This window comes from Lissotriton helveticus, chromosome 11 (genome assembly GCF_964261635.1).
Source record: "Lissotriton helveticus chromosome 11, aLisHel1.1, whole genome shotgun sequence".
In the NCBI taxonomy this organism is placed as follows: domain Eukaryota; kingdom Metazoa; phylum Chordata; class Amphibia; order Caudata; family Salamandridae; genus Lissotriton; species Lissotriton helveticus.
Genome location: NC_136072.1, coordinates 415816941 through 415840570, shown reverse-complemented (window position 1 = coordinate 415840570; position 23630 = coordinate 415816941). Strand labels below are relative to the sequence as shown.

The 23630-nt window shown below is 49.7% G+C and overlaps 1 protein-coding gene across 3 annotated transcripts in view; it reads right to left on the bottom strand.

The window, feature by feature from the left end:
- Positions 1 to 23630, bottom strand: part of STAG1 (STAG1 cohesin complex component) — a 1346357-nt gene that overhangs the window by 127713 nt on the left and 1195014 nt on the right. The gene's annotated exons all lie outside the window — the stretch shown is intronic.

The following is a 23630-nucleotide window of genomic DNA, read 5'->3' as shown; positions in this document are numbered from 1 at the left end:
GATGCGAACACATCACGGCCACATGACTCCAACCACTGAGACTCACGAGTGGGAGGATGCATTGGAACCGAATCGGTAGAGAGCTGCCTGAAGCACAAGACCTCCATCCCCAGGATGGAGGGTCAAACAGGCGGGGTCACTGGGAGCTGGCCGATGGCGATGTGCCACAGCACGCTCCACAGGGTTCCCCAGAAGAGGGCCTCGCCCATGTCCCGAGAAGGATGTCAAATAACGCTGAAAACGGCAACAGGGGCTCCAAGCCCCCACACCTTGGTGGAGAAAATCCAGCAAGGGTTCCGGAGGCCTAGACACGTAGGGCGGCTGCATCCTCAAAAGGTCGGCAGTCCTACAAACAGCCCTGATGAAAGTGTCACTTGCCTCAGTGGCCCCGCGAGGCGGTGACAGCAAGTTGTCAGTAGGTGACGAACGGAAGCTAAACCGGCCACTTAACAGAGACTCAGCAAAAGGATGAGCAGCCCAAGGCCCCACTTCTGCCCGCTCCGGAGCGTGCTGAAATGACTGAGGGGGTGGGGAATGCAAAGGGAGCCCTTCCTCCACCAATTAAGCCGGAGATGGCACTGGCGTCGAACAGCGCTGAGGCGACGTTGAGCCGGCGTCGACGACCTCCGAAATGGCCTCGACTGGCAGAGTGGAGCAAGCGTCGGCGAACTCCGAACAGGCCTCGACCGTTGAGTCAAGCCGGCATCGACTACCTCCAAAAAGGCCTCAACCGCCAGGGTCGAGCAGCGTCGACGACTCAACATCTTCCGAGGTTGGAACCTGCGGAGAGAGAGTGGCCCAAAGCGGTGTTATGCACCGCGCCGTAGCCCCCTCCAGCGATGTCGAAGGGAGCCCCTGGAGGCTGTGAAACGGCGCTGTAGTAAGGCGAGATGTTGTGGGATGGCCCTCCGGGCTGTTTCCTGACATTGCGGTGACTCCGGAGTCGGAGTCAAGGCTCTCGGTCGGAGTCGAGGGCAAACCCGCTGGCGGAGACCCGACCCCCCTGTGGAGCCCAAAGGCACACCAGGGAGGGGGGGGGGGGGGGCAAAGTCAGAAAAGACTGCAGGGCCCTGCAGCAGTCCTGCATCTGAGGCCGAGTCGCCTCAGCACACGGGAACAGGGGGTACGCGGGGTCCGACTCCTGAGGGCTTGAGTCCGGTAAAGACAGGGAGCCAACATGATGTCGATGCGTAGCCGACTACCTCCGAGACTTCCGTTTGTGCTTACCGGAGCTAGGTGAATGACCGGCACAGCTTGAAGCCCGCAAAGGGCATCGACACACTGTTCCTTGAAGCCAAAAGGCTGTCGAAAAGGCCTGTAGATGATAAAACAGGACAGAGGTATCACTTTGCCGGAACCTTAGAATATATACCCCATCAATACCATCTCTGAAGGAGGGATTGCAAAGCAAGTTCACACCAGAAAATCCTGGAAGACTGAACAGGCAAAATAGCCATCCCTTCGGACTTGGCTGTGTGCATAGATGCCCAAGTTGTCGGCTGGCAGATATCAAGAAGGGGGACTCCGGGAGCCAATGCAGTGATATCTGCCGTAGTCCTAGTGGAATGAGCATGCAGCCCCACTGGAGGTTCCTTCTTCATTAAAGCACAGATGATCTTTATGGAAAGGACAACCCATCCAGAGACAGTATGTTTTCTAACAGCCCAGCCATTCTTGGCACCTACATATCCAATGAAGAGTTGATCATCCACCAGGAAATCTTTAGTGTGACCAAGGTAAAATGTCATTCAGATGCGTGATGGCGGACAAAGTAGGGAGTTGAAGAGATGGAGGTAACCAAGATCTCACCGGTTGTAAGAGAAGTGCCAACAAGGCTCTGCAGGGAAGCTCCCCTGCAGGATCCAGCCAACGCTTTGAATCATTCAGACGACCTTGAGAGCTTCATTTCATTTGAATCCAGCGCATTGATCAGTTTGAGCGATTTGGGAACACAGAGATACGTTATTGACACTGTGAGAGTTCCAATGTCCTCTTATGAAAAGTTCATAGGTTTTTGGAGCAACGAATACTTACAGTCAAGGCCACTTCCAGTCAACTGTGAGAAGTTGGCCTGGTATATGATGTTCACTATTCTAGTGAGCACCTTGCACCAGTCCAAACAACCCTTATGGTGATGGTTGTAAAGTCAACCTTATAGACCAGCTATCCTAGTGGTAGCATGGACAAAGCAGTCTTAGGCTAAACTCAAGAGGGCATGTGAAGCCAGCTGTTTTACCATATGCAATCCTTTTAATACCAAATGAAAGGACACCACACAGGTTATATATTCAAAATATATATGTATTTATTTCTAAACAACCCCCTGAACTCTTTATGAGCACAGGAGCACAAGCGCATAACAAGTAACTTAATCTAACATACAAAAGTTGCACAAATATGGATAGGCCCTGGTGGCTCGTAAAACCATATACTAAAATAGTGGTATAAGAACCACGTCACGAACAATGGTAAGGCCTAGGGCCTTGGGAATCACTGGGGCTACACTGGACTAACAGTTGTTAGGGAGCAGGAGGCCCACAGGATGCAGGTGCAGTGTCTAAATGCACACGCATGCACACATAGAAGTCAATGGGTGCGTAAAGATAGAAAGTTAAAGATTTAAGAGTCTTCCGACTGGACTAGAACTTAACCACTTGAAACTAGGACACTAGGGGTGTAAACCTCTACAGGAGCACCGTAGTATTCGCGTTACCTCACCCACAGGAAGCGGGTGCATAGGTGTCAAAGTGCGTCGGGTTTCGTCGTGGAGTTCTATAGAGCCTTGGAGAAAAGATGCTGCGGGCAACCAGGAGAGAAGAGTCCGGTTGGATCGAGGATGAAGAGTACCTGAAAGCAGAGGGGACAGAGTCTGGGTCACTAGCCAGTGACCAGGATGGAACCAGGAAGGAATCAGGCGATGTCGGGATGCGATCAGGTGCTGTCGTGAAGTTTGTCTCCGCTGCCACGTGTACCAGGATGTGTCGACGACGACCAGGTGCTGGACACGGACTGTCCCACGAAGGCTCTCGCTGTCGTCGGTGTCGGTTCTCGATTCGGAGTCAAAAGGCCTTGGCAAATGCAACCCACGCAGGAATCGAAGATGGCTTCTGGATCAGACCAACAAGGTTTGATGGGCTGCTCCTTTTCAGGGGAGCAAGGGCCAGTCTGGAGCAACCAGACCAGCGTTGGAAAATCAAAGGTTCGTCGTCACAGAGGCCACTAGCAAGCGGGCAAGTGACCAGACAGACGCGTCGAGCAGGAAAATGCAAAAGGGCCCCACGCAGCACTCGGTGAGTGTGGAGAGGTGATCTTCGGTGCAATGGATGCTCGGGGCTGGGACTTCTCAATCCCCAATGCACAGCTTCGAGGGTGCCTCAGGAGCTGTACGGGAAGCACTTCGCTGGCTTTCCAAGATGGCCGGTCCCACGTCTCTCAACGCCTCCACGGGTCTCAGCTTTGCTGTGGCTGTGGATCAGGCTGTTGGATGTCTGGAAGTCCGGGTCTTGTAAGGCTCTGTCGTTCGAGCCCCGGCGGGAGCAACAAGAAAGCAAACCGTTGAGCGCTTGATGGTGCCTGCTTGCACAGGGTGGTCACTCCTCGACCACAAGGGAGATGAACAATAGTTACTTACCTGTAATTTGTGGTTCTCCAGTATTGGTGTCTTTCATAGATTCACATGCCTGAATCATTCCCCGTCGTCGGAGTGGGAGTCCCACGGTATATAAAAAAGCAATAATATGCTATAAATACATAGTAAATACCAATGAAAACAAACCAGGAAGTAAAGTAGCCAAAGCTACAGTAGAAAAAACTTCCACACCTCTGACTATCCTAGTCATTTTGTATAGTCCAAAAATACAGCCAATCAGGCGCCAGCACCCACCAGAATGTTCTCCCCAGAGGCTCAGGCTCTCAGATTTTCTCGCAAGGAGTGAAGGTAAACCAATATAGCCTAAAAGCCTCTGAGGGGAGGTGGGCTGGTTGCATGTGAATCTATGAAAGACACCAATACTGGAGAACCACAGATTACAGGTAAGTAACTATTGTTCTTCTCCAGTATTAGGGGTGTCTTTCATAGATTCACATGCCTGAATCAGAGTAGTTAGCAGTACATCCGTGCTGGGCAGAAGCCAATGGTAATCAAGCTTATCAGCATATAAGGCATACAACAGTGCAAACTGAGAATACACATATCATTTTAAGCATAGCAGAGTGCAATTATGCAAGCATGTGTTATAAATGAAACATAGGAAGCGTCTGACAGCAGGGAAAAGGAGCTGGGAAAAACAGAGGCTCACCTTAGTTGAAAAGATTCCGTAGCACTGCTCGACCCACAGAAGTATCAGCTTCGCTGGTTGCCTCCAGACAATAATGTCTGGTAAATGTATGGCGACTGGCCCAAGTAGCCGCCCTGCAGATCTGCTGAAGGGGAACTCCAGCAAATAAAGCCGTAGATGACGACATTGCTCTTGTAGAGTGCGCTCTAGGAGCTGCTTGCAACGGTCGTCCTGCTTGTGTATGGCAAAAGGCAATGGCAGAAGAAATCCATCTTGCAATCGTCGGTTTAGAAACTGCCTGCCCCTTGCGAATTGAACCATAGGTGATGAATAGTTGGTCAGAACTGCGCAAAGTGGATGTTCTCTGCAGATAAAATTTAAGACACCTTGACGTCCAGCGTATGCAACGCTCTTTCCACCGGTGTTTGCGGGTTAGGAAAGAATGTTTTTAGAATTATCGGTTAGTTGAGGTGAAAATCCGAAGGTACCTTGGGGATATACTTTGGATTAGTGCGGAGTATTACAGAGTCACTTGTAAACTGCAGGAAAGGATGGTGAACAGTGAACGCCTGAATATCACTGACTCTCCTGGAGGACGTTAAAGCCAGCAGCAATGATACCTTCCACAAGAGATATTTCAAGTCTGCCTTGTGGATGGGTTCGAATGGGTGACGCATGAGTTGTGCCAGGACAACATTTAGATGCCAGGACAACATTTAGATGCCACGTCGGAGGTGGACGACGTACTGGAGGAAACATTCTAAAAAGGCCCTTAAAGAATTGTTGTATAATCCTCGCAGAATAAAGGGAATTGGTCCCATCCTGACGATACCTTGAGATCGCAGCCAGAAAGACCTTCAAGGTCGCGTGAGATAGACCTGATCTTGCTAATTGCAGGAAGAAAGGCAGAATCTCCTCTGGCTTCGCTGAAAAAGGGTGAACCCCGTTTGAGCGGCACCAGATGCAAAAACGCTCTCACCTTGGCCAGAACCTCTTTCCAATCTTCCGGGATTTTTAGGTGGGCGAACTCACGGTACTCAGGCGCCAGGCCGCTAATTTCAATGATGCTGTATCCGGATGGTATACTTGTCCGTTCTGAATGCTGAGTAAGTTCGGGATTGGATTCAGCTGAATTGGTTCGCACTCCGACAGAAGAAGGAGCTCTGTAAACCAATACTGGCGTGGCCATCTGGGTGCAATTAGAATCAGGCGGCATGGTTCCCTCTTCATGTTCCGCAGGACCTTGGGGACTAGTGGAATCGGTGGAAAAGCGTACGCATATGTCAGAGACCAATCTATCGAAAACGCATTCCCCTGAGAGTTCTGTTGGGGATGCCAGCTTGCGAAGAATTGGCATTTGCTGTTGGTCTTTGTTGCAAATAGGTCTATGTTTGGTCGACCCCACAGGTGAAAGATGCGTTCCACTGTCTGCTGATGCAGTTCCCACTTGTGAGTGGAGACCGTCGTCCTGCTGAGTGCGTCTGCCAGGACATTCTCTGTTCCCGGAACATGCACTGCTTGAAGAGTTATGTTGTGCTTTAAAGCCCATGCCCATAGGTCTTGTGCTTCTTGGGACAGGAGAAGTGATCGCGTTCCTCCCTGCTTGTTGACCTAGTGCATGCTTGTTGTGTTGTCTGTTCTCACCAACACATTGGCATCCTGAATGATTGCACAAAACGCCTTGAGTGCAAGACAAATGGCTCTCAGTTCCAAACGGTTGATGTGCCACCGTCTTTGTTGGGCAGTCCACTTGCCACTGATTGTGAGGCCTTGAAGATGCGCTCCCCAGCCCTCCAGAGACGCATCTGTAGTGATGGTAAGGCTTGGTGCCTCTTGAAGGAATGCGCACCCCTTCTGGAGATGTCGCTTTTGTGTCCACCAGAGGAGAGAATTCCGCATGAGCGGTGTAATCCTGATGAGATCTTCGAAGGTGCCGGAGACCTGTAGCCACTGTAGGCTCAGTTCCTCCTGAAGCGGTCTCATCCTGAGGCGGCAGTTTGGTATTAATGGGATACAAGAAGATATCATTCCCAGAAAAGACTTGTTCAGTCGAACTGAAACTAATCTTCTTGATAGCAGATCCTGCGCCATGTGTTTGATCTTCATTTGTCTTTCCTCCGAGACAAAGGCTTGGAGCTTTTGGGTGTACAATGTTGCTCCTAAGAAAGCTCGTCTTTGAGAAGGTTTTATTTGGGATTTGTCGAAGTTGACGGACAGACCCAGAGACTGAAACAGGTGTAGACACTGTTGTAGATGAGAGTGTGCAACCTCGCGAGAACTGGCCTTGATAAGGCAGTCATCTAAATATGGGAAAATGTGAATTCCCTCCAGCCGGAGGTGTACCGCCACCGGGGCCAAGACTTTCGTAAATACTCTCGGCGCGGACCGTAGTCCGAAAGGTAGGACCTTGAATTGGTAATCCCTTCCAGCCACCCTGAAGCGCAGGAATTTCCTGTGGCGAGGTAGAATGGGGATATGGAAATATGCATACGCTCTCGAGCGCTCCTTTTTAAATCATCAATTTGATTTGGGCAAACAACTCCGTCAGGTGAGCCGGAGGTGGTCCCTTCGGTGGGACATTTGGAGGAAATTTCTCGAATTCTAGGGCATGGCCCTGGCCACAATCTCCAGGACCCACTTGTCTGATGTTATCGATAGCCAATTTGAGTAAAATTTTGATATTCGTCCTCCAATTTTTTCTCGAGAGTGGGGCTGTGGTGGTGGCAGGTGAAATGTCTCATTGTCGTTTATCCTTCCCGCGGTAATTTGTCTTTCGACTATTTTGGGTATAAGTAGATTTTCTTTGGCCATAAGATTGGTAGCGTTGTGTGAGAAAACGCTGATTGCCCTGTCTGTAGGAGGATTGCTGGTTATATCCACCTCTGTTGGACGTTCCCCGTCCTCTCGCTCCTCGAAAGGGCGGCTTGCGGAATTGAAGGCTGCCTAAGGATTTCGCGGTTTCCGTATCCTTTTTAATCGTCTGCAAGGCTTCCTCAACTTGGGGGCCAAACAGATATTCACCATCATATGGCATGTCCAATACTTTATTCTGGACCTCTTGTCTGAAGGAAGTGGAACGTAGCCACCCCTGTCTACGGAGGACAGCAGCACCCGCTAATTGTCGAAAAACAGTTGAGGCTACATCAACTGCTGAATCAATAATCTCTTCTGAGATTCTTTGGCCTTCCTGTAGGATCTTCAGCGCCTCAGTCTTGGAAGGCTCAGGAAGGAGGTCAATGAACGGTGCGATGTCTGACCACATCTGTCGGTCATATCTTCCCAAGATGGCCAATGAATTAGCCGCTCGAACAGTCGTAGCCGCCATGGTGGAGACGCGCTTCCCAATAGAATCTAGGCATTTGCCATCTCTGTCCAGCGGGACTGTAACAGGGAAAGAAGGATTTCTAGCCCTCTTTTGTGCTGTTTGGACAATTACAGAGTCAAGCTTAGGCTGCCCAATAAGGCATGCAGGTGATTTGTCTGGTGCCCTGTACTTTTTCTCCATCCGTGGCAAGACTGGAGGAATGGACGCTGGTGTTGCCATGACCTTAATTCCTTCTTGCCAAATAAAGTCGATGATGGGAATAGACTTGATCTGTTTTCTGGGCTGGTCTTCAAAATCATATTGAACACAGTCTTGTTCCATGTGTTCCATATTAATATGAAAGCGTTTAGTAGCACGCTCCATTAAAAGGTGGAAACTGCCCACGTCCACCAGCGGTGAAATTGAGACAGTCTGAGGTGAAGGAGAAGGAGTTTGCACCTGGTATTCATCCCACTCATCTTGTACCTCTCCTTCTTCTCTTTGATCATCTTCATCCGAAGACTGAACATCCACAGGTTGATCTCGTGGTAGAGGTGAAGAAGGATTTGCTGGTTGAGAAACTGGCAAAGGCTCTTCAGTAGCCGGAGTAACAGGCACCGAGCCTGTAGATTCAGATGGTGGAAACCTTCTATAATAATCATCCAACATATATTGTAAGTTGGTAAGTAAAGCAACTGGCACTTGCGAGACAGGGACTCTGTCTACAGGAGACGCCATACGTACAGGTGACTGTATATACTCCTGTTCTTCCTCTTCTTGAAATTACTTGAACTGCACAGACCACGATGCAGTGGGGCGATACGGCGGAAGAGGTCAACTGTGTGCTCCCAACTCCGGTATCCACTTTTTCTTGGCTCCCGGTAGCCATGTAAGCTGACGAGCTTGTTGGAGATGCACCTGTGCGCCAGAGGGGCAACGAGGCCCGTGACGGATGTTTGGCGACCTGTTCTACAACCCCGAATATATCTCTACTGATGAGGGAATCAATCCCAAAACACGAGCTAGGCTCGTGTCTAGAGATGACCACAATACAAGTACTTGCTTGCACCGATTGAGGTGAAATACTTTGAAACTTGACATTTGAACTGTTCTTGAAATTACTTGAACTGCACAGACCACGATGCAGTGGGGCGATACGGCGGAAGAGGTCAACGGTGTGCTCCCAATTCCGGTATCCAATAAATACATTTCTTGTGGGGGTCCTCTTTAAAAAGCCGAAGCTTACCACAAGAATCACAGGCTCTAAACAGAGATTTCTTTGTAGACATCCTTGTAGAAAGATCCAAAAGGAAGAAAGAGAAGAAAACTGAGCAGAGCTCAGGGAGACTCCCTTCACGCGACGTGCGGTAGAAAATCTGAGAGCCTGAGCCTCTGGAGAGAACCTTCTGGTGGATGCTGGCGCCTGATTGGCTGTATTTTGGACTATACAAAATTACTAGGATAGTCATAGGTGTGGAAGTTTTTTCTACTGTAGCTTTGGCTACTTTACTTCCTGGTTTGTTTTCATTGGTATTTACTATGTATTTATAGCATATTATTGCTTTTTTATATACCGTGGGACTCCCACTCCGACGACGGGGAATGATTCAGGCATGTGAATCTATGAAAGACACCGCTAATACTGGAGAATCTTCAGTCTTCTACGTCGAGTAGGATGTCGAAGGGTCCAGAGTTTCGTATCAGAGTTTCAGTCAGGATTATCTAAAGCATTGGGACTCAGCTCCTACCTATATACCAAATCTAGGGGCTGGATTACCTGCTAGGTCCCTCCTATGGGTGGGACCCAGGAAGGGGGTGGTTACACCCCTTTCCCTTAGTCCAGTTGCGCGCCAGAGCTGGGGCTGGAGTGCCCCAGCACTAGTTTGAACTGGCCTATGCATGGGACACCTTGTGTGCCCCAGGCAGTGTCTCGTTTCATTCAGCCCTCCCTGCCCCAATCCACTATCTCCTGTCTGGGGTGGTGCTAGCACCTCCCTGTGACAGGAAACCTATTGGCCAGGCTTCCCCTGCCGGAGTTTCGCCCAGCAGCAGGAGGCCAGACTTGTGTCTGTGGCAGCAGCATCCATTTTGTGATGCTGAGGCTCTGGTTAACTTTAACCGGGATTAATGGAAGTAACATGTCTTCTCCCTCTAGAAGGGTGGAATGCTACCCCGGTCGAAAGAATTGGCGAGGGGGTAGTATTCCAAAGCGTAGGACACCTTACACGACATGTTTTGATAAAGCCAAACCAAAGATAGCATCTGACCGCGAGGTACATAATGCACTTAAGAGTATATGATATGGCAATATCCTAGAACAGCTATAAGGACATAGTTCCGAAAGCTTCAGACAGGCTCAGCTCATGCTAGAGCACCATCTCACACAAAACCAAGCACTCTGCCTTCAGGATTGCTAAGGCCTGCCATAGGAGTGACTTATAGGTGTATATGTGTCCAGATATAAGGTTAGACATAGGTATACTATATCTAAGCAAGGGGTGATTACACGACCTTGCCCCAGCTGAGTGATCAGCCAGTTGTGTCAGTTTGCATGGCCAGCCAGGGGTGGCAAAAGATATGCTGCAGCCCCTGGTAGGCCTTGGATGCACCTATGCCCTGGGTACCTATAGTACACTGTACAGGGGCTCACAAGGTGACCCAATTCTCAATTGGAGATGTACCTAAGGTAAATGGAGTCCATTTTACAGAGAGAGCAGATGGCCTGGGATCCTGCTAATCAGGGCCCCAGGCTAACTAAGTCGAAAACCAGCTAAACACAAGGCAAAAAATCTAGGGTAACCATAGTCAGGTATCCACCTTCCTACATCCACGTCCTGAGGAGAACCCTTAAATAACTTGGGGTTTGAAAGGCGTTGACTCTGAGCTGAAGCAGGAATAGTAGTGGGGCACTTCAGGGAACTATTAATGAGAAGTATTTTACCCTGGTGAACTGACCCTTTATATCATGGAGTCTACAGCTCAGTAAACAAGCAGGGCCTGTTTGAATAATTTTCTGTCCGCTTGTTTGTTTATGTATATGTATTACACAAGGACTGGTGCCCTCTAAAGATGTTCGGAAGCATTTGACATTTTACATGCTGCTCATGTTTTGTATAGATGTTGATCACTTATCGTTTGTATAATTTTTTTTGATTTCTTGATTTGTATATATTGTAGGTGACAAAAGTGTTACACCTGTGTCGCTTTTAGGTCATGATGAATTGTTATGAAAAATTAAAAACTATGCAAAGCAAAAAGCGCTCACTTAGGATTTGTTTTCTAGGTGTTGCTTAAGATTGGTAGAACAACCTATCTGGTCACTTTTTTGTTTTGCATTTAGAGTCCAGACGGTGGAGTCTTTCCTCCTTGGAAGGGTGCGGAGGTGGAAAAAAGTGGGCAAGCTGATAGGTATTATGAAAGGGGATGGAGGAAATAGAGGAATAATGCTCTTAAATAATCTCTTTACAATAGAAGACTTGAATAAGGATGGCTGATCTGGTAGCCAAAGAAAAGCAGAGAAAGCAGCAAGATAGCCTTTGAGAGTGCCAACAGGAGAGCCCTGCTGGGCCAAAGAAAGTACATACAAAAGGACCTCTGAAAGAGGGGCGGAAAGGGGATCCACAGTCTTTGCTGTGCACCATGCCACAAACGTATTCCATCTACAGGCGTACACCGATTTAGTGGAGGGACGCCTGACTGCTAAGGAGGTGGAGACTGGACAGGTTTGGTTGATGAACCGTCCCCTGCTGCTGCGACAGAAGATCTGGACATGATCAGACAGGTTGCCCTGATGTTGCGCCCACTGGAACTTCAGGTTCCACTGCAGAGCCAGCATATGCCACCTGGCATGTGTCACCAGCCGGATGCAGGAGGCCATGAGGCCCAGTAGCCGGAGGGTCAACCTGACTGAAACCCAGGAAAGAGGGCAAAAGATTGTAATCATAGCCTAAATATCCCAGACTCGCTGCTCGGGAGGATAAACTTGAAACAGCGTTGAATCCAGAACCGCTCCGATGAAGGGGAGCTTCTGAGAGGGACTCAGGTGCGACTTCGGCACATTGATGGAGTACCCCAGCAGATGCAGGAGGTCGCCGTAGTCTGAAGGTGGCTGACGACTGTTTGGGGCGAGCCCGCCTTCAACAAGAAGTCGTCCAGGTAGCGGAAGACTGACACTGCTGACCTGCACATGTGAGCCGTGACCACCGCCACCACTTTCGTGAAAACCCGTGGGGCGCTGGTAAGGCTAAAGGGGAGCACAGCAAACTGAAAATGCTCCTGGCCTACTGTGAACCGTAGGTAACGCCGGTGGGCCGGCAGGAGGGGGGATGTGAAAAGAAGCGTCCTGCAAGTCAAACGCCACCATCCAGTCTCCAGGGTCCAGGGCAGCCAGGACCGGAGCCAGAGTCAGCATTTTGAACTTCTCCTTCCGGAAGAAGCGATTGACGTCCCGGAGGTCCAAGATGGGGCGCAGACCCCCCTTGTCCTTCTTGGAGGCCAGAAAGTAGTGGGAATAACAACCACTCCCTACTTCCTGCCTGGGAAAGCACTCCATGGCCCCCTTGGCCAAGAGGGCCGTGACTTCCCATTGGAGAAGAAGCAAATGATCTCCCGACATGCGGTGGCACCGAGGTGGCATGGCTGGAGGGGAGGACTGAAAGGTGAGGGAATAACCCTTACGGATTATTTGCAGCACCCATTCGTCCGACGTGATATCGTGCCAGAGGGGGAGGTGGTAGCGGATTCTGCCACAGGAGCCTCCGTGGATGGCCGCGACCAAGTGCCCAAGAGGACGTCGGTAAGGACGTCATTGAAGGGAAGCAACGGCTCCGACTAAGTAGACGCGGTTTGGAGCACCTCGGTGAAGAGGTTGGTTTTGAGAGCTACTGTGGGGAGGTAGAGGTTGAGGGCTTCAGCAGCCCGACGGAGCACCATTGTGTAGGAAGCGCCCTCCTCCATCGTAGGCGGAGGAGAGGCAAACCCCGGGTTAGAAGAGATATCGAGGTTGCCGGCGTCCTCCAACCCGTCCACCCAATCCTGCTTGGAGTCTCACTGCCGGGCAACAGGGTCCTTGGATCCTTCCCAGTCTTCCTCCGCCTCCTGAGGGGCCGGTCGTGGCGGCAGGGCCGGAGCCGGAATAAACGGCGACGCCTCCCAATGCGAATCCCAGGAAAGAACAAAATGGTCCTGGAACCGGGGCAAGGGTGGAAGGAATGGCACCCAATGCGGAGCCGAGGGCGGTGCCGGAGCCAGCAACGGTGCACTTCGTGGCGCCGGGGCCAGAGCCAACGGAGTAGGATCCTGTGACGTCGGGGCTGGATCCGCTGGCTGAGCCGCCTGGCCGACAGGGTCTGGACACAAGACTGTGGGACCCGAAGGCGCGCCGGCGGGAGCCCGAGGCCTAAAAAGGCGGTCTATGGCAGCAAGAAACTCTTACACCTGTTCGGGAGTCGCAGACTGACCCAGGTAGAACGGGTAGACCGTGGGACTCCCAGGCTCCAGAGGCATTGTCCCCCTCGCCCGCCTCCGAGGAGCGACACGGGACGTTGGAGAGCGAACACTCTTCTTCGACTTCTTTTTATGGCGTCGCTTACCAGAATCCGAAGGGGACGAATACCGGACCTCCAGCAATTTCTGGCACCGCTCCCTCAAGGCCTTCTGGGTCATGGCTCAACAGGCCCGGGAGTCGTGATCCGTCTCCAGGCAGTAGAGCCACACATCCAGGGGGTCCGCCACTGACATTACGGTGGCATGTCCCACAAGACTTAAAGCCGGGCATCTCTACGTAAAACGTAGTGCACCAGGAGAAAAAAGGGGGGAGACAAAAGTCTCAAAAAAGTAGTCAAAAAGTGACTAAGGTACTTGCTCAATCCGGATCTGTGCTTGCTGGCGCGGAAAAATAAAGAACTGACAACAGCGCGCAAGGGTGGCGCCTACGTAGTCTCCGTGACGTCATCTCGGCGCTTACGACGCCAATGACGAACGCGGAGCCGCAGGACGCCATCTACTGATGCGCGGGGGTACTGCTAAGCAAAACTTTGCGGATCCAATCTGACGCCTGGGTATTTTCTAAGGTAAGGAATCTATCACTAAAGTGTCTTTCAGATTTGTAATTTCATTAACTGCATGAGCATCCAGTTTAGATCAGGTCTTTCTGTGGGTATAGAGGCAAGAGTGCATTGTTAATCCAGAGTAAAGGAACATGTGTTTAGTGAAGTTCAATTCTCCGGTGGGTCATGCTATTCCCCCCCGCTCGAGAGCCAAATCTTGTGTGAACTTTGTCCCTGGTTGCTGCAGCTCGCTACTGGAGTAGCTGGGAGCTATCCTACCTCCTGGGGGCTATTTGCTGTCCTATCCGGCCGCAGTGGAGGTGAGAGGCGCGGCGAGCGGGACTGCGAGGTCCAGCTCTCATTGCAACACCGCCAGCTGGTTCCTCTTCCCGCCGCGCCGCGCCCCCTCCCAGTGCCACGCCCCCCTGCCTGGAGTCCTCATCACTTCTCGCGGCCCCCGCTTCGCGGGTGCCGCTCGAGAGCCAAATCTTGTGTGAACTTTGTCCCTGGTTGCTGCAGCTCGCTACTGGAGTAGCTGGGAGCTATCCTACCTCCTGGGGGCTATTTGCTGTCCTATCCGGCCGCAGTGGAGGTGAGAGGCGCGGCGAGCGGGACTGCGAGGTCCAGCTCTCATTGCAACACCGCCAGCTGGTTCCTCTTCCCGCCGCGCCGCGCCCCCTCCCAGTGCCACGCCCCCCAGCTATACGTAGGTCACCTGGGCACGCGCATCGCGGGACGCGCGCGGGGCGATCCCCGGGGCGAAGACCGGGCAAAGAGCGGGCCGTTTTAGGCCGTTAGAGGCCGGAAGAGACCGGACCGGCCCACCCCTCTAACGTTCCCCGCTCTTGCCCGCCTTTAACTTACCCTACAATGGCGTCCAGATCCTTACGGAGTAAGTGTGTCCATCAAGGCTCAAGTACTCTGGAGAAATTTTTTCCAAAAGCGAGCTCTCAAATTAGTACTTGTCATTTATCTACAGACTCTCCCCTCCTGATGGGCCCTGAAAGTGTGTTTCTGGACCATGGGGAAACCCTCTCAACAGATGCTAGCACACCGAATCCCCCGGATGTTACTCACATGTCACTACTGGACAGTATAGACCAGACTATTGAGTCGGTCCTCCAACAACTAAGAACCCCCTTAACACAGAGGGATAGGAATTCCCCCCGCCCACTTGGGATTTCTGACCATTCCCCCATGACGGACAATATGGGAATAGACACGCTTGAAGCGGGTCAGGGCGTATTGTCTCTAGAGCCTGCAGTTAGTGGGGGGGAACACCCTTCAAAAAGGAAAAGGTCCAGGGAAGCAAAGGGGGCAAAAAGGGCAAGAGTGGATATTGTTGAATCATCTTATGAAGATAGCACAGACATCTCGCTTTCCCCTGACCTCATTGTTGCGGGGTCTAGGGTAGATCCCGGGGGCTCTTCAGCCCCGGTGTCACTACCCTTGCCGCCGGGCCCATTTATTTTTGGGGGGGTAACTTCAACCAGTGCAGACTCAATAATTAATTCACTCACAGCTATCATTAAAAATTTGCTAACCCCCATTGTAGCTAGATTGGATGCTATAGAGAATCAACTCCAGTCCCTGGGAAATAGCCACACTGGGAAAAATCCTGGGTCAGGTACAAACGTTTCAATAGCTAACGGGGATCCACGTGGGAATAGACCACTGTCTCCTGTAATGCCCAAGGCCCCCATTGGGGTACCGCCGAGCACAATCGGTGCGCCTGCTTCTCAGGCGCGCCCCTTGTTACCTCTAGCGCCTGGGCCTCCTGTCCCGGCCCCTAGGAGATCCAAGCTGCCTCCTGCGCAGCGACCGGGGGGGGTAGCGAGTGCCACCAATGCCCCGACTGGTGGTATCGCTCCCCCGCCCGATAGGCGCAGGGTGGTTAACTTGCCTCCAGAAGCGGTCCCTTATACGGCAATTATGGTAGGAGTTCCTGAGTTAACCGATGGTACAAGGGAGACCCAGGATTCCTTACGCAATAAGGTTATCAGTTGGCTTAGTATTAATAGGCCGCTGCCTCCGAACCTGAAAGGCGAGGTCCTGATGGTAAGGAGGATTCCATGGATTGGCCCCACCCCAAAGAATAGGATAGGGGATTGTATCATCCTAAGCTTCAAAAGCCCAAATGTTGCAAACTACATCTGCAACTGGCTTGTAAGGCCTGACAGGTCCAATATTGAGTTAGTACCCCTTTCATATTTCTACCCTAGTGATAGCAACACGCTGACAGGGAGCAAGAAGGGGTGGACTAGAGTAGGCTTTGCTGTGGATGGCTCGCGGTACAGACCGAGGCATTATTTACCACCTGCCCAGACCAATTTCATTCATCCTAATAGATTTTCCTGCTTGGATCAGGTCGACTGACCACAAGCCAGGGAAATTTCTTCTGAACCGGGGAAGAGGAGGGATGAAGTGGTGCAAAGCCTGGTGGGTTCGGGTAGACCCCCTGTGACTGACCCTAAGCGGCATGATAATGCCATAGAGCGAATGCCTGATTTGGCTGATATGGTTGATAGTTCGGGACAACTGGGTCCCTCCACTGTTACCAGCCCTGCCCACATTCTGCAACCTGGGGTGGCGGACTTGGTCGAGCATTCCGCCAGCATGGTTTGTTGCAGCTGCCCCCAAGCTACTAATTTATCCTTGGCCGCCGTGCAACCACCTTCTGGAGGCCAAGGTAGCCTGCCACCGGATCAGGGGTTGAGAATTCTCTCATGGAATGTGGCGGGAATTGCAAACAAGGAGGGTACACCGGAGTGGGATCAGCTAGTAGCTGGCAGTGACATCCTCCTCCTTCAAGAAACATGGGACATGGGCTAGGGATACCCAGTCTAGGAGAGGGTTCGACGTATTTGAAATCCCCGCCAAATGGAGTGGGAGGGGGAGGCCATCGGGTGGCCTGGCAATCTGGATTGCGAGTCACACTGGGTGCCAGGCGGAGCAGCTCCATACGTCTTCGCTGGACATCCAGTGTGTTCGGCTTACATGGCCCGACAAACCAGCGTGGGCCATTGTTAACGTCTACTCGCGCCCAGTAGCCTCGTCAAATGAATCACCAACCATAAACGATCTGTCTTCCTTCCTGGGCCAACTCCCGGGAGATCTCAAGGTGGTGCTTGGAGGAGACTTCAATTGCCACTTTGAACCTCTGGAGGGGTTACTGGATGGTGCCCTTACGGCCGAGGATGACTACTGGGGGGTGCCACCCTCGTCTTCTCCCCACCCCAAAGCCTGGTCTCCTCTAGCACTCCAACTCATGTCCCTTACCTTGAATTGCGCACTGAGGGCTTGTAATGGTCGTACTCCTTCCGATACCCCCTCGGTGTGCACTTTCAACAGAAGGGGCCATGAGTCGAGGCTAGATTACATCATGGTGGCTATTACACTTTGGCCAAAAGTACTTGACTTTGGGGTGATAAATAGGGCAGATAGTGATCATAATGCCCTTTGTCTAAACATCCAGAGCCCTCTACCCTCGGCGGTTGTATCCCCAGTAGAGCAAGGGGAAGACCTGGGGGAATTGCGCCTCTCGACAAATAGGCGCCGGGTCAAGTGGGGGAAGCTGGTTAGCTCAGAAGAGGCTATCACTAAGCTCTATGAGCTGGCACTCCCAAGGTTTATGGAGGTGGATGTACTTCTGGCTGAGCTAAGGATCCCAGAACTCAATGAGAAACTGGGTAATATACATCAGGACCTAGTGAGGGATCTGGCTGAGGTCTTCTACCCGGTGGTGCCAACCCGAAAGAAAAAGACCCATGTTCCCACCTGGTATACCTCCTCCTGCAGGGCAGCAAAATCCGAGCTTATTGCTGCAATAAAAGAGGGGTCCAATAAGGACAAGGTACGTGACCTCAGGAAACACTACAAATCAGTGATGGTGACTGCCAGGGCCGAGTGGGACTGGATCCACTGGCAGGATCTCTATGATGCTCTAAAAGCCAGGGATTCCCGGAAATTTTGGGCCCTTGTAAATAATGGGACTGGGGAGCTTATTAAGGCAACCGAACCTAATATTGCACCCGCAGTCTGGGAGGCCTACTTCGGGGTACTTTATCAGGACATTGATTCCTGCCCTGATATAGCTCTGCAAGTGCCTCTGGGCTCCCAGGTTCCTGGCATGGAATTATCCCTGGGGGAAGTGGAATCTGCCCTGGAGCATTTACCATTGGGGAAGGCGCCAGGCCTGGATAGGCTACCCGGGGATCTCTTTAGGCATCACCCGGACATCTGGGGTCCATACCTTCTCATTCTTTTTAATGCCATCTTAGGAGGTATGCCAATCCCCGGGTCATGGCTGGGGGCAGAGATTGTACCAATCCATAAGAAGGGATCTACTCTGCTCCCCGCCAATTACAGGCCCATAAGCCTAATTGATGTCCCCCAAAAGCTTTTTGCGCGCCTCATTCTAAACCACCTCATAGATTGGGTCGAGGACAATGACATCATGAGCCCCCTTCAGGCTGGCTTCAGGAAGAACACGTCGACCATGGACCAAATTTTCCGCCTCCTTCTCCTATATTGGAAGACGGTCACGCTGGAGGGCGGACGTTTGTACATGGTCTTCGTGGACCTGAGGTCAGCCTTTGACCTCGTCCCCAGAGGCAAGCTATGGGAGGTTCTGGAAAAGCTAGGAGTACCCCCCCACCTTCTTAGTATCATCATCAGGTTGCATGAGAACAACTTTGCACAAGTAAGGTGTGGGAGGGATGGTAAGCTCTCGGGCAAATTCCCGGTCCGTCGTGGCGTCAGACAGGGCTGTGTCCTGGCCCCGACCCTGTTCTGTCTGTACATTAACAGCGTCATTCAACATCTTGACGATGTTAAAGACAATGACGCCCCGCTTCTGGCAGGCAGGAGGGTCCCGGCAATAATGTTTGCCGACGATACCCTCCTGCTTTCCAAATCCCCAATGGGGATCCAGAGGATTGTGGACGGTTCTGGCATTTTCTGTCGTCAGCATGGGTTGGAGGTGAACACGGGAAAAACCAAGTTCATGATCTTCAACCCCCCCACCAAAACCAGACCCAACCCGACACTGGGGGATATCACTCTGGAGAGGGTCTCGACCTTTATATATTTGGGGGTATCATTGCAAGAAAATTTATCATGGGACTCCCAGGTAGCGAGATCTAGGCTTAAACTCTCCCAGCTATCGGGTGCACTCCTGAAGGTGGCCAATAAGTCCTCCTTTAAGCCTGTAAGCCCGGCCCTGGAAACTTACAGGTCCCAAGCGAAGGCGGCAGCCTCTTATGGCAGTGAGCTTTGGGGACATAAGGCAGGTAAGGTCATGGCAGGGGTGGAAAATTGTTTTCTTAGGGGTTTACTTGCTCTCCCGCAAGGTACGCCACTCCTCCCCTTAAGACTTGACCTGGGCCTTCCGTCTATTGCCGAGGATCTTCTGTCAAAGCCTGTGAAGTTCTGGCACCGGATTTGGACCACCGAGGAACTGCATCACTACAGACAGGACCTCATTCATGTCATGAGGCTGAATACCAACAGCAAAATTCCCTGGCTGGCATTTATCAAGTCGGAACTGACTAGCTTGAATCTGCCTGACCTATGGGATGATCCAGCTCAGGGCTGCCAAAGGATCTCGCGAAAAACCCTTGCCCAGCTGTATAAGAATAAACACCTTGCTGCTATGGTTAATGCTCATGACAGTGGCACCCTGACGGGACGTTTTTTAGAATCCAAAAATTCGTATGTATTCGAACCTTTTATGGATTTTATTTTTCCTCTTTTAGCGAGGAAATTGTTCCTGCAATGGAGGTTTGGTACACTCCCTACCAAAGTTTTTACTTACAAATGGTCTGCAGGGGGTGACAAATTCTGCCCATGCTGTAAAGCCCACGACGAAGATGATCTGCACATAATGTTTGGTTGTTATGCTTACCGGAGCCCGAGGAGGCGCTGGATAGCACCTTTGTGCCGGAATTTGGGCTTTAGGAAGTACACACAGGCCTACAGGGTTATGAAGACCAATACTCTGGGCCATATTGTGTTTGCGGTTTCAAAATTTTTAATGGCAGCATGGATAATAAGGAAGAAAATGTCCCCCTGATTACTTTACTTTGTTCGTGTACCTTATGCAGGCCTAGCAGAACCTCTTTTATTGTATATACTGTGTTTTAAATGTATGTATTGCTTTTTATTGCATCTTTTATGGCCCTTGTGGCCGAAATAAAGAATTTTTGGAATTGGAATTATTCCCCCCCCCCCCCCACCCCGAGACAACTTAGGACTAGACCACGTGATGAAAAAACACTCAGTTTCTATTGATTAGTTAACTCAACAGATGGCGGGGTTATGTAAAGTCATTATTCCTTTTTGTTAACTTTTCCTGGCCCTAGACCTAATGATCTACACATGTTAAACCTATGACAACCAAGTGATTGTCCAATGTAAGGGGACCATCACCATATCCACTGCTTTTTTTTATTGAGAACACGGCTTCCAATAACTAATTATGTAACTATACTGAATAAGGGACCAAATGATCTTAAATATGGCACACCTAGCGATTGATATCAAGGACAACGTTGAATAAAAACGTATATACTCTGAGGCAGAACTCTATATGACCACATTCTGGGAGCTTTGAAACCAGACGATCTTAAATACTTTTAAAAACCTAGAAGATTTTCCACTGCTCTCCAAGTTACATGAATTGTTGCCTTGCACTGTGGTACTTCTGGCAGGTGTGTGGGAGCATCATGCACCATCATAGAGAAATCGTCTGTAGGTAGATCTCAATGTATCCTGGATAAAGACAAATATATAACCAAGCTAAGAGTATTCAAAAGTGCCCTCAGGAAAAGCTCTTGTGTAACCAATCAATTCAATCTGAGAAAAAAGAAAAAGAAGGGTGGGAAAAACACATGCAAAGAGACTGACTATTAGTGAGGTGGATGCATATAACGTTGTGGAAAGCTGCCCTCTGGTCTGCATGATAAGATGAAGCTTCATCAAGAGGCAATGCTTTGGGGTAAGCATTCAAAGCTGCATCTTCTGTGGAAGAAGAGAAATACAAATTCCAAGCATCATTATGATCTTTCACCCTGAAATCTGTTCTTTCTGATCTGTCCTCCAAAGGCAGTGTATGTTGAGCTGAAGGTGATTGGGGCATTAAAACTGCCGGAACCAAATCAATAGTTCCACTGTTGGTTTTCTTTGGAATGAGAAAACAATGGCTTGCTCTCGAGGTAGTTTATTTTTCAGTGGTTGACTTTGTGCAATTGACATATATGAAGGACTATCTGGACCGCGAGCTAGTAGAATATGACCTGGTTGGGGATCAAAATGCATTTTCTTTTGCCTGAAATCTGCCTCCTGCAACTGATGAAACCAATGGACCTGCCCCAATTTTCAATTACAGTTCAACCTCTGTTGTCAATGGGCTCTCCTTTCGAATTCCATCTGCTGATGCATCTCAAGTCTCCTTTGAGGGCTGGTCTTGTTCTAAGCGCAATGCCGTACCAGAGTCAATTTCTATTGTAAAGGTTAAACCTTTTTCAGGTCAGTCTTCTGATTGGAAAATAAAATGCCTTTCAAGGTCAATCTCCATCACTAGTTACTATTTCTTTCAAGGCCATTTGGTGCAGTTGATCATCTTTTTTCAGCCTAGTTACGATATCTGGGTTGTGTCAAAGTAGACTGACCAGGCTGAAGGGCGCATTCAAGACTATTTGTGATGAAAATATTGTCTGTGCACTCCAAGTCAATCCACTGTCATAGACACTGTTGGGGTCTATGGGATCTTTGATGGTATATGTTCTCCAGAATTTCAACTTTTTGGGTCCTAAAAAGTGTCTGCCTCCTATCTTATTTATCCACATTATTTAGAAAAGACAGTTTAGTTTAACGTCTACCCTTGAAATCCTCTTCAAAACAACTCTAGGTGGCTCAGAGACGCTTTCGGCCACCATAACAAAGTAGACACTTACCTACCAAGTTGAATCCTCCTTTTTACACTAGAAGATTTTGCAAGCCATAGGTCACATGATAGTACTTTCAGGGAAGAGTATTACAGAAGTGCAAAATTTAAATGGTGCATGTTAAAACCAACCTCCAATCCCACCTTAGTGATAAGATTATGCAGCCTGGCAATGTGTACATTTTTTTTATTTGTGAATGACTTTCATGGACTCAACTCTACAACTAATTTGTTTCCTGGCTTCCACTCTTTGATATGGTTTGCCCACGTGCTCAATATCTCAACACTTCAAACAACTCCGGATCAATTGGCAGAAAAATGTTTAGTGTGGTCTGTATTCCGTCACATTTTTGTTTCCAGGGAACATGACAAGCCATTTGCCACATGGCTGAACACAAACAAGTTGTAGTATCCTGAACCCAACAATAAATAGCAGGAGAGTGTACAATATGTGAATCTCCAACACCTACTATAAACATTATTTATCATATGCACTTATCAACTAAAGAAGAAGTGATGATCTCAATACAAGGATCTTGGAAAGGAAAAGCCTGCCTGGAAATGCATTTGCTATTTATAGATTAGAGCCAAGCATGAGGACCCCAGGTTGACCATCCCCTGTTCCTTATGACCAGTCCTTCAAATTTGGCTGACTGCTAGATGCCCTTCTTGAGCAATCCCCGTTAACTTAAGGGGTGAGAAAAGCTCAAGTCTTGCATCTATATCTTTTGGCATTGCACAGCAAAGTCAAGTAGGTCAGTTACTAATATGCTTGAAAATGAACAGTAATTATTTATATTACCAGAATATGGACATTTTTGTTACGCTTTACGGTAAAGAAAAGTTAGTTTCACAATAAGATGGTTTGCTGATACAGTACCAAAAGGACTGAAAGGAAGAACTGAATATAGCTGTTGTTGGAATGCCAGAAACCGGTCCTCGGAAGCTTGTTTCCGGTCCAGGGAAGACATGGCTTGGCAGTTCGGGCTGGACTGTTACCATGAGGGACAGGGTCAGACTGATTTGCATATAGCCATGTCTGAACTGGGGTGGCAGAGTGGGCTAAAGAACGGTGATGGATTATACCCAGATCTCTTGACTGGGTGTGAGTGTTTGATTGATTCAGATGCTCCGTCCATCACCACCCACATTTGTACCGCTTTTGGCCGCCATAAGTGTGGCAGGGTATGCTCAGACGTGAGTCCCTTGCTCACTTTGCCACTGGATTCAAGCAAGTCGGGCTGAAGTTGGCTGGAATGCCAGAAACCGGTCCTCGGAAGCTTGTTTCTGGTCCAGGGAAGAAATGGCCTGGCAGTTCGTGCTGGACTGTTCCCATGAGGCACAGGGTCAGACTGATTTGCATATAGCCATGTCTGAACTGGGGTGGCAGAGTGGGCTAAAGAACGGTGATGGATTAAACCGTCCAACACCACCCACTTTTGTACCGCTGAAGTGGTGACAGCGATGCAACTCATTGAAAACTGTGCTTTGACTACCTTCTTAGCTGGGTAGTCCTACTCCTGGGGATATTTTAATAAATTACAACCTTCTATGCAGAAAGTACAACATCATTAGGAAACCGCTAGCCTCTGAATTACTTTGGAATGCACCTTAAATGCTTATGCTATAAACAGTTGTATCTCAGCCAAGTCACAAGGCTTTACCTTACTCGTTACCCCACCTTTCTCATTGTGAATTCATCAATGCCCCCAAAATACTAAAAACATTTAGTGCGATTCTTTTGATGTACTGCCTGCACTAGATCATAATTAATTCACAGGCAAATCTTTAATAAAAGCACTGAGGAAAGGACATGTGCAGAGAACCCAGAAGTTATAAGTAACCAACATAAATGAAATTCAGTTTTTCAGCCCGCCATGCAGTAGCAGTCACCTATGAACACTATTTGGGTGAGATGCAAAATACAACTTACCACCATCCAAGCATTGGACCAAAACTTACCACAAAGAGCAACCACATCTGAGGTGGACATTCCTTTACAACTCTGCACAAGGTGTAGTGCACCTTATAATCATGATGGAAATTCGGTCAACCCA